Below are 12029 nucleotides of genomic sequence, written 5' to 3' on the forward strand. Positions count from 1 at the left end.
AGGCTAGATAGAATGTAGCACTTCCATTATTGCCTACCCCAAGTATTCAAAAATCTGAGTCAGCCCCCACAACCCCAAATCATGATATTGGCTTAGCAATCATGAGAGTTTTTTTTTTTAAAGCACAATACATTTTGGGTTCTTTTTAATTTCTTTCTGTTTTGTTTTTGTTTTGTTTTGTTTTGTTTTTAAACCTACAGAGTGCATTCGGGTCCTGTTTTCAAGCTTTTCTCCATAACCATGAGGGCTTTTGACAAATGAAAGCTGCAATACTTTCCTATGCACATGACTCCATGAGCTGGTGCTTTAAGAAAAACATCCAATATCATGAGACTTGCAGTAAAACAGCAAGCTTTGGCAACAGTGCGGTGGTTTTCTAGACCCACCCCTCCCTGTCTAATGGGCTTTCCCCTAGGGCTGGGGGGTGAGGCACTCTGGCTCTGGGCCAGCTGAGATTTCTCTAGCACTGCAGGAATTCTCAGTCATCCAGATCTAGCTGCTTCCTGGCCACTTTGTGCTACCAAAAAGATACAAAGGGGCTGCCACACACCAGATAATCTATTCCCTTTTTCTAACGTTCTTACTGCACCCAGGGAGAAATGATTTAAATGTTTTGTTCATAATTTTTTTCATAATCTGATCTGAAGAAAAGCTTTTGCTTTTGTTGGTCATGAGGGTGGCGCAGCACAAAGAGATTAAAAAGAGAGGATGTTTATTCAGCAAGCAGTAACATGCAGGTTAAAAAGTTGAGCGGAGGAGCTCTCTCCTGTAGCTTTCATTTTAATTTTTGTTTGTAAATGATTGATCTTAGCTTTTCTGAAGGTACTTGGAGGCAAGCCATGCTGCATGTGTGTCTTGTTAATGTGGTGCTATGGTTCGTTATCCACATCCAAATCCCTCCTCTAAACTCTCCTTTGCTGTGATGCCTACAAAAAACTTAACAACCACTGGTGTGCAGAGACCACCATGCTGACCAATTTCTCCTTGTACTCCCTGTCTATCTGGCTAGTCATCTGTTGTCTTTTGGTACGCTCTTAGGGACCATCTTTTTATTGTTTCTTTGTACTGGGCCTAGCACAATGCGGTCTTAGACCATGGCTGAGGCTCCTAGGCACTACAGGAATACCCCTATGTCAATAACATAAATAAGTAAATACATAATTTTAATAATAAAATGACACATTCAGTGCTATTCTAATTTGAAGGTGCCAGGGCTTGAAATTCCTAATATGCTCCTGGATAGGTCATTCTTGAGCAGGGCACTGGTCTTCGAAAAGCACCTGGCCACTGGTGTGGCTAATGTCATTTAACAGCATGTGGCACTTTCCACCCATAGTTCTTGCACCTGTCCCCAAAAGTGGATAGTATCTTTGTGTTCTATGTACAGGTAGGAAAAAAGGCACAGAGACTCCAAGTGTTTTGCCTTAGGTCACTCAGGGAATCAGTGGAAGAGCCTGGGATAAACTTGTGTGCCATTATGGGCATTGTTTTTTTTTTTGGTCTGCAAACACAAGGCCAAATTCTATCAGGCACTGCACATATTCATCCACCAATAAATTCATGCCTGAGGGCAGGACCATGGGGATGAAGGGGCCTCTACTTTAGCTTCACCACTTCCGCCTCCCCAAAGCTGCAGGGAGGTTATTCTATGGGCCTTCTGCAGCAGGCATTGTAGAGGGGGCCGGGGTTCTTTGAATAAACCCCTAATCAGTGCTTCCTGCCTTGGTTGGGAGGGGAGGGAGGTTGTATGTAGGACTGTGCACTGGAAGAGTCGTCCTCCTGATGTTTGATGTACTGGAATGGGGTTGGGAATACTCATAAGCATTTCAAGGGTTGTTTGTTTTCAGCTAGGATTATCAGCTGGTATTATGAAGAGGTTTGCAATTGGATGTTTGACACAATGGCCTGAATTCAGAGCTGATCTGCTCTCCGTGCAATCCCAGAGACTTCCATAGGATTGCAGTGGGTGTGAATCAGCACTGAATTTGGTTCAATACACGGTCTCCAGTGGTTACACTGTACTATATGGTGTGTGGAGCTTGCTATGTTAGTATGAAAGTGATCAGAAATGCATATAAAAGTCACTGTATGCAAACAAGTGTCAGTTTCCCATTGTTCATTACTCGCTTGTTCTAATGTTCCTTTCAAGAAACATCAACAGGAGCCTGTTTGGAGTGTCTGATAGCTAGAGGGGATCCTGCATTTGGCTCTGCTTGTTTGTTTTCAGCTGTCTTTACTCATATTGTAGTCTTGTCTTGCTGTGATATGCAAAACTCAATAAAAACAAACAGCATGCAAAGAGCAAAGGCCTGCCCCTGCTGCCCTTCCTCACCTGAGTAGTCCCATGGATCCTACATGGGAAAGGGCTGTGAGTTCAGACTCAAAATAAGGCCCCTGGGCCAAATCTTGCGGAAGATAGGTATGATTTGAGGCAAGCTGAGCACTCTAGAAAATGTGCACCGAAATCACAAAGCTGAAGGACTAAGTCCTGCAGTCCCTGGTGTACAGCCAGGTCAAAGCCCACCATCACTGCAGAATAGGGAGAGAAGATGCTTGGACAAAGCCTGCTGCTTTCCCCAAAGAGTTTTGTCTTTGTACATCTGTGCTGCATGCACCCCTCTGACCATGCCCCAATATACCCATATCTCCCTCCTTCTGCAGTGGTGCATGAGCATGCAGACTGCCCATAGGTGGCAGGTGAAGCTTCTCCTAGGCAAGTCTAGCTCCCTGTCCCCCCTCTTCCACCTGTGACTCTACCCACACTCCACCCCTGCTCCACTCCAGGCCCTGCCCCTGGCCCTCCGCCTCCTCGCTGCTGCTCACTGCATCCCTCCTCTCCTCCCCACCCCAAAGGCCGCCACATCCCTCCTCTCCTCCACCCCCTCCCCCATGAGGCCCTCACCACTCGCACGCTCCATGTTCCTCCCCTGCAAGGCCCCCACTGCTCACTCTCTCTGCATCTCTCCTCTCCTCCACCCTCCTCCCCCGTGGGAGTGGGGGAAGGTAAGGAGGGATGCAGTGAACAGCAGGCAGGAGGGTTTCAAGGGGGAGAGCTTGGAGGACAGGAGGGAGGCTGCAGATGGAGGGATCTCACGGGGTGATGAAGGGGGCGGTCGCCAAAGACACTTCTTGCCTCGGGAGCCATTTGGTCTAGGGCCGAATTTGCCAGTGCACTATGTGGCTTTGTTGTCTTCGTACTGCATTTTTCAAATGTTTAAGCACACTATTGCTATACAGACACAGCAGCCATTTTGTTCTCAGAGTTGCAGCAGACTGTATGGAGGAAGCGCACACACTATACTTCTCTCTCTCATGAAAACTTTGCTTTTGTTCTCTTCTGTTTTCCTTAATTTGAAACAAAACTCATTTTAGACTTATATGATTTCACCTATGCATTTAGGGAACCCCACAAAAAACAAAACAACAACAACAAATAAGCCTAAGAGCTTGACCCCTTCTAAAAAGAAAGGCAGTTGCATGAATGTTCATTACAATTTACAGAATACATGTGTCCAAATTTAGGTTACAGCATACATTTAAAAGTAATTTATAGACTCCTATAAAGGGGTTTATAAGAAAAATGCCAGTATTATTTAATTATGCAGCACAAATTATGCCATTATAGTAATTTTCTGTGTTTTATATGGAAAAATCATTGCCAAGGATTCCTGGATATAAGAATCAGTACTAATGTAGGCAATATATGTACAGTGCATTTGGGCTGGTACCTTTAGGTTATTCATTCTTTCCATGTCTCTGTGGTGCTCACATAGTTTAGTGCAAATTTTAATTTATTAAGAGATTACCTGACTGCAGTTTGTTTTATTATACCGCAGATGATGATTGAACTCTAAATGAGCTGTAAGACCTCTGTTAGAAATGGCTGAATAGGCCTTCTTCATAGGAAGCCAAATACTAAACAATGGCTTTTAGTCAATCAAGAGTGAAATTCACTCATGTATGGGGTGTGTATAAGATCCTCCAACAATGTTAGCCATCTGTGTGTGGATGGTGACGTGGTTTGGGATTATTAGGATGTATACCAGTACTGGAGAATGTAAAAAGCAGGTCTTTATGCCAATCTTAAATAGGCCAGCTCATTGGGCCTTGGCTAGAAAATGGGCAGATGCTGCTGAATCTACACTTCTGTAGACACAGTGACCCAAAAACCAGGCAGAAGAACAATGTCCACTGTACCAGCCCAGATGCTGGACTGGTGGCTGCAAAGGAGCTGTGACGGAGTGTGCCTATGTGTCAGGCGTAAATTAGAACTGATCAGAAAATAGATTATTTGTTGTGGTGAATTCTGACTTTTTGGCAAAATATTGAAAACCAGTGCTTATTTTGAACTGAAATATGTTTGCTTTTGAGTGTTTGGTTTTTCAACTATGTATTAATATTTTCCAGGGAACACAGACACTTTCTGTGAAAATGTTAGTTTAATCAAAGCCCAGACTTTCCATGAAAACAGTTTTGATGGAAAATATTTGAACAGCCCTAGCTCAAATCCATTGTGCTCTGTCTCTGCCATAGAGTTCCCCCTCACCAATGTTGTGTAGTTGGGCTTTGTGGGAGGTATGTGGGGGGCGGGGGTGTGTGTGTGTGCAGTGCAGGGGGGATTACAGCCCAAATCAATATGAAGATTGAAGAAGACAAAGCAATTGTGGAAAAAATATTTCATCAAAGCTCTGAAGATGTCACTCTGTTGTAAATTCATAGTATGTCTATTGCAATTATTTCATCACTATCAATGGAGAAGTATATTATAAATATACTAAATATATACTAAAAATAGATGAAAAATCAGAACCTTATTGTTTTGATCCCACTTTCATATTTAAAGGAAGTAATCATTGGCAAAATTCTCTTCCCAACAGCACTGTGATGTTAACTTTGGTTAACACAAACATTTTTTGTGTATCAAATACATGAAGACGAAATGTATCAATTAACATCCCAAGCTGAGCAAATAATTCAGAGTGAACAATTTACTTGACAAAAATCCTGACTTGTTCTATCACAAATTGTCTGCAAGCAAATTCTAATAATCTTGAATGTATTTATTCATAACTATTCCCTAAATTTCTGCAATTAATACTTGGCAATTTGTGTGTTATCAAGCAGTTAGCTATATTTAACATTTGAGCTGTTTTGATTGGTCATACAAATCACATGGTATGAGTTGGTCCCCTGATGGGATAAAGTTAGCTGCTAAAATCAGGACTCTGGTGTTGTGATTGATTGTACCTATTAATTCAAAAATTGCTTTCTGGAAATAGTGTACAGCATTCATTTTAAAATTCTGTGTTTCTGAAAACATTCCTGCCAGTAAGCTTATTAGCTGGAACTTTCACACAATGCAAGTACACCTCTACTTTGATATAACGCTGTCCTTGGGGGCCAAAAAATCTTACTGCATTATAGGTGAAACTGTGTTATATTGAACTTGCTTTGATCCACCAGAGTGCACACCCCCGCCCCCCCAGAGCGCTTCTTTATCGCGTTATATCCAAATTTGTGTTATATCGGGTGGCGTTATATCGAGGTGGTGGTGTACAATGAAGCTCGAACACAGTCACAAGAATTCATTTTAAAATTCAAACAAGTACTTGTGGACAACATGTTGCAGCATTTCTCCAGCTTTACTAACATCAAGAGCCATGTGACCAGAGCTGGCTGGAAAAATTCAGATGAAAAGTTTTTTCATTTTTTCAAAAGTTTTTTGCCCATTTATTTAAATAAAAATGTTTAATAGAAATGGTTCAATTTCAACTAATTTCTAATGGAAGCTGGCAGGGTTTTGAAACCTGCTTGGTTTCCTTCCAGCTCACTTGCTGGCTCCTCTGTAGCATGGGCTTCCAGGGTCCATGTCATCCCTGCAATGCAAACTTCCCTGGAGCTTGGGATCCCTGACCTTCCAGGGTCTGTGGCTCTGGGGCAGCCTGCCATGCTGACTGCCTTGGAGCCAGAACCCCAGAGTTTCTTAACTCCTAGGCCAGCTGGGTTGCCTGACTCCTGGCCAAGGGGCTGAAGGAGAACCAGGAGCCTTGATGTCCCAGCTGAGTTGGAAGCCTCAGAACTTGGGAAACAGCACTTTGGGGTGCTTTTTTTGGAATGCCACTGTACCTGGAACATTGCTACTCTTTGTCTACACTACACAGTGAATATGAAGCAAATTTTAATCTCATCCCTACTCTATATTTTTTCCAAGGGAAAAACAAGCATATCCTTTCTGTGAACTCAAATTCAGTTTGGCCCCATTCCTGTGATCAGCTCTTCATAAACTTACTCTCCCTTCCACACTTGAGAGAAATGATGGTGCTGTATTTCACTGCAAACACTGACACAACATTTAAATCTGCACAGAACATAGGCTTAGGAAGGATTTCTTTGCTGGTTAACTTTTGAAAGCTCCCATAGGTGAGATTTACCATAAGAAAGAATTGTGAGTTAGTTTGAGAATAAAACAAGATTGAAGCTAGTCCTTTGAATGTATTAACTATTTTAGGATTTAAATACATTTGCTTCTGGTTTTGGAGCCTCTAAGGGAACCCCTCCCCCAGTGCATTGTTGGAGGAAGTGTGGTTTAGTTGTCAGATAGGGCCTCAGGAGTCAGTTCTGTTCTTAAGTATCAGAGGGGTAGCTGTGTTAGTCTGGATCTGTAAAAGCAGCGAAGAGTCCTGTGGCACCTTATAGACTAACAGATGTATTGGAGCATAAGCTTTCGTGGGCGAATACCCACTTCATTGTTCTGTTCTTGACTCTGTCACTCACTTGTGGTGTAGCTGAGTGAGTCACATACCTCTGTACGTGTTTTACAGATAATTGGTATGTGAAGCAGAAACATGTACCTATTTCATATAGTATCAGCTTTTTTTATTGCTTGTAAAACATGTTGAGATCTCTGGATGACAGGTTTTCTACAAGGGTCTGTCTATATTACACACTTATCAAGTTCAACAAAATTGTGACGCATGGAGTTAGCTGACACAATGCTGACTGACTGGTCAGTGTGGATGCTGATCACAATTTGGCCTGCCTACACCGGTGATGGTGTCCACTAACTTCACTTTTCACAACCATATTTGACCAAGCTCACATTTTATAATGCAGCAAAGCCATAAGTGCAATGTATTGTTATAATCAGTAAAAATGTTTAACTCCTGAAAAGAGGGCTTTACAATGGGAATGCCTGACACAATTTTGTGCAAAGTGGTGCTATAATATATACTTTTGTGGCATAAGTTTAAGTAAATTCAAAGTACTGTAAGTGGCACCTGAACTAACTATAACCATTTTACATGTATTCACATCATTTTCACTCTGGTGAAAGTCTTGAAAAGAACGTGAAGGAGAGACACTGGGCAGAGTAAATGTTATTAGCAGAGTAAATGTGGCAGAATAATAACACTTTCTGAGAGAGTATAGAGGACAATGTAAACACAATGGAGAGGAAACAGCATCTTAAAGCTTTTAATTGTGTGTTTGGGCAATAGTAAAGTCAAGGGTGCCATTTCCAGTATAAAATCCCTGTATCCAGTGCTAAATAGCATTAGAGTCTAAATAAGGATTTGAACACGAATGCCTTCAGCTCCAGCAAGATACAGAGACTAAAGGATCTGTTCCATGAAACACAATATCTGCAGCCAATGTGAAGGGGAATCCCAGATCTTCTCCTTTTTAAGCTTAAATCTTGATTCAGGATGCAAAAATTGCACAAGTCCCTACAGAACTCTAATTCTGGGCCTTGGCAAAAGATTCACTGCTCATCCCCACTTGACTATGACTGAGCTGGAGGTCTCACCATTTGCCACACCTATATATGGAAAGCTGCCCACAGTGATGTCAATGATGCAAGAGTGATTCAGCTGAGAATGCTGAGGGAAAACACTGAAATGAGGACATGAGGGAGGGCTCAGAAGCTAGCAGTCACAAGGTGTTCTTAAAGGAAAATGCACAGAGTTTGGGCTTATGTCTGCCCACACTCTGCTAAAAGGCACTGAATGTTGTGGATTATGTGGGTTTTATCCAATAGAGAAACTCTTTCTCTGCATAGCACATGACAGCCCAAGAGACAATGACCTATCTTACATGTATTTTTTCTAGTGGTCTGTGCTTCATTCAATCAAAACTGCTTCTTTAGCAGAACAAACACACACAGGGCTACCACTTTTATGAATCTAGAAAACCATATCGTTTTGTCTGACCACTTTTACACATGTATTTGAATTCATTTGCTTTGCATGCACAAATGTGCACCATTTGTAGCTTAAATCAGTCAGGAGGAGGCCTTGCTCACTCATTTGGGAGATGTCTAGACTAACGGTGTTTTTAAAAAGATGGTAGCTAGCCTATTTTAACAAATGTACTTTAAACGCCTAGTGTAGGCAGGACAAGCTGTATTTTGACCTGTGTCAGCTGATTGAGATAAAACCTAGGCCTTCAGCTGGCTAATACACATGAAAATCCATGTTCTGCCTATGCTAGGCATTTAAAATGTGTTGGTTAAATGTGGGCTGTCATGGTTCCAGGGCTCCCTAAGACCCAGAGGACTCAGGGACACCAACTCCCCAGCGAGATGGTGACCAGTTCTCCATCTGGCTGGCTACTGGGGGAGTCAGATGGTGGTTCCCCACCTGTCTGGCTTGTTGGGCTGCCCTCCTGGAGCAGAGGTGGGTAACTCAGCTTCTTGGCTGCTGGCCAGGAAGCCAAGCACCTGTTCTGTGAAAAATCTGAGATTATTGTTTTTCATTCCACTACAGAACTAATTGTTCCCCCAAAATCTTGGAAATTTTTGCAGAATGAAAAATCTCATTCCAGCTCAGCCCTATGTGTAAATCTGTTATAGCGCCAGCAAGCTAAGCTGAGTTGTCTCTTTATCTCAAACTGTAACAGCTCCTGCTTTTAGCTGTGGACTTCCCCAGTTTAATCCCCAGTGTGTCAGCCAAGATGGCAGCTCTTACACTGTCATTCACAAGATAGGTGCAATGTCAGTCTTGTGTAATCCATCTGGAGTAGGTAAATGTTCTTTGGCCACAATTCCTCTTCATTCTTCAGCTTGTTGTGTAACTGGTGGTTTGTGTCTAGGAGATAAGATAGTATATATGGTGTCCTGCTGGGAGGTATATCACGTTGCAGGGCATCATGGCTAAAAACAGGATTGCCCTAGCCATTGTGCAGGTTATAACTCTAAGTCTGTCTGTAAGAACGCACGACTTGTTTTTGGGCAAGAGGGATTCAACTCCTGGTTTTTCAGTTATATTGATTTTTTGGGGGAATAGGGAAAACCAGCAATGTCAATTTTGGATATCTCTGTTGGGGGCTGTCAGGACAAAGCACCGTCTCCCATAAAGCCGCAGGAAAGCTGCACAGAACTTAATAATGACCACTGGTACAACTGTACCTCGATATAACACTGTCCTTGGGAGCCAAAAAATCTTACTGTGTTATAGGTGAAACCGCGTTATATCGAACTTGCTTGGATCCAACAGAATGCGCAGCCCTGCCTCCCTGGAGCACTGCTTTACCGCGTTATATTCAAATTCACATTATATCGGGTCTTGTTATATCGAGGTAGAGGTTTATTAGCTTTGCGTGCAGCCCCTTCCAACTGATGAACCTCAGAGAGGGATGGAGGCCCAGGGGCTGCCACAGACAAGGTGAGGGGCTGGCAGTGGCTCCAGTGGCTGCCTTAACAGCCATACATTTTGCAGGATGATCCTCCTATAAACTTTTTACTCAGAGCAAACAATCTCAGTGGGAATTCTGTCAGGGGAATCTCTATCTAGTTATTTCTATGGCCACCATTGCCATACTAGCTAACACCTCCAAAACATTAATGCATATAGCTTCATGACACCCCTGAGGACTGGGGAAGTAGTTCCCGCATTTCACAGATGGGGAATTGAGCACAGAAAGATTAAATGACCTGACCAAGGCCACACAGGAAGTCTGTGGTACAGCTGAAAGTTGACCTTGGATCTGCTGAGTGCCATTCTAGTGCCTTAATACCAGATCGTCCTCCCTCTCCTCACTGGGTTTGCAGACTCCTATATGGGAGGGGATGCTATGGGCTTTAATCAAATCTGTTCTGGGATCCTGTATGCTACTGCTGCCTGCTTCCTATTTATTTGCACATGCTTTGACCCTCAATAAATCTAAAGTTGCTCTCAGACACCAGTGTCATGCTCCAGGATTTTGATTACCCCATCTATCAGTGTGGTTTGTCACACTAAAAGGAACAGGAGGTAGACAGACAGCTGTTGTATCAGGGCTGCAGAGCTGAGACCCTGAGTTTGTCATTAGAGGCAACAAGGCTCGAGGGGGATGAGAAGTTGGCTGGATACAGATTCTTGTAGTAAAATTTTCAAAAGCACCTAAATGACTTAGGCCTTATCTACACAGGAAAGTTTTACCAGGTACATTGTTTGCACCAAGCATTAACTGCCCTCTGCACACCCTGCCTGAAGAAGGTGTCCTGTTGAGGTAGAAGAGTGAGTTTAGACTTCCAAGAACTGCCTAGAGAGCCCACCCAGGATCAGCTGCTGGCAGACCCAACAAGATTTGCTCCTCCAGTGGCTAGAAGGGCTGGGAGCAGAGAAGATAAAAAGGACTGTCTGCTTCTTCTAGGGACAGTTCTAGGTGAAGCTAATATTGGGGAGGAAGGATCTCTCCTGCTGGAACCCAAGAGATTCAGGCAAGCCAGACATCTTTGACTGAGTCAGCAGAAGACTGGTTTTGGTTTATTTTTTAGAATTTAAAGTCCAGTTGGCCATTCTGAGTTGGTCATCAATTGACTTGAAGGGAGCTCACCTCATGAAATGGTCCATTGGTTCAGGTGAACCTGTGATATGCTGATATAGATGTACTGGTATAACCCCTGTGTGGGCACTCTTATTCTGGTACGAAAGTATTGGTGGCAGGGGTGCCATTTAGGGAGGGCAGGGGGAGTTTCGTACCAGAGGTCTGCTTGTGGCACATGCCCCAACCATCTTGGGCCAATAAGGAGCAACAGAGCCTTTAACTCATAGGAGGAGGGGGCTGGCTCCTCCAATGAGGAGCTGAGAAGGCATGTCCTAGCCGCGATCCCTCCAACTGGGCACTAGGGGCATGGGGGAGCTCTTCCAGTGAGAAGCGAGGGTGGTGATTCAAACTGAGTCTGGCAGCTCTGAAGAAGGGGGCTCGCACAGCCTAGCCTGCTGGGGTCTAACAGCAGCATGGCCAATGCTGGCCTAGGACAAAGAGGAGGGGCAGTGTGAAGGGCCTCTGAGGGTGGGGCAGGCAAGGAAGGGGTCAGTCAGGATGGGAGCAGAGAGCATAGGGTCCCCGATGGTGGTGGTGGGGAGCACAGGGTATCCTGTGCTGGGGGTGGGAGGGAGAAGCAGAAGGTCCCCATTGGTGGTGGTGGGAAGCAGAGGGGGAGCACAGGGCCCCCATTAGTAGTGGGGGAAGTAGTGGAGTGGGAAAGGGGAGTCAGTCTCCAGGGGTGAGTCCTGAGGGAGTGGGCAGTGAGTGTGGGAAGATCAGCTGAGGGGAAACAGTCCCTGGGGCACTGATCCTGAGGGAATGGGAACTGAAGAACAGTGGGGGGCTAAGAGCAGCTAAGTGGGTCTTGGGGTCTGTTTGCCCTCAGAGAAGCAGGAAGCACCCTCATGTCTCTCTGGGAAGAGAATGGGGACAGACCTTCTCATCCAGAGCCATCATGTCCACTAGCAGTTGCACCTTCAAGGGAAGGTGTATGTCCATGCTGTGCTGCAAATTCTGCCAGCAGGTGCTGAGCTCTTGAGGGGTGAAGGCTGTGCTGCTGGCCAACACAGAGATCAACCTGTATGCCACCAACACCCCAACCGCCTGGTAAGTCCCGTTCAGCTACCACCAGCCAGCATCTCAACAGCTGGCTAATGTTACAGCAGCGCCTAAAGACCTTAATCAGTAGGAATCCCTCATTGTGCGTAGCAGAATACAAACCAGTAAGAAGGCCCAGTTCCTGCCCCACAGATCTCAATATCATCCTTATAATTCCATATGGC

Source organism: Gopherus flavomarginatus, chromosome 5 (genome assembly GCF_025201925.1).
Source record: "Gopherus flavomarginatus isolate rGopFla2 chromosome 5, rGopFla2.mat.asm, whole genome shotgun sequence".
In the NCBI taxonomy this organism is placed as follows: Eukaryota; Metazoa; Chordata; order Testudines; family Testudinidae; genus Gopherus; species Gopherus flavomarginatus.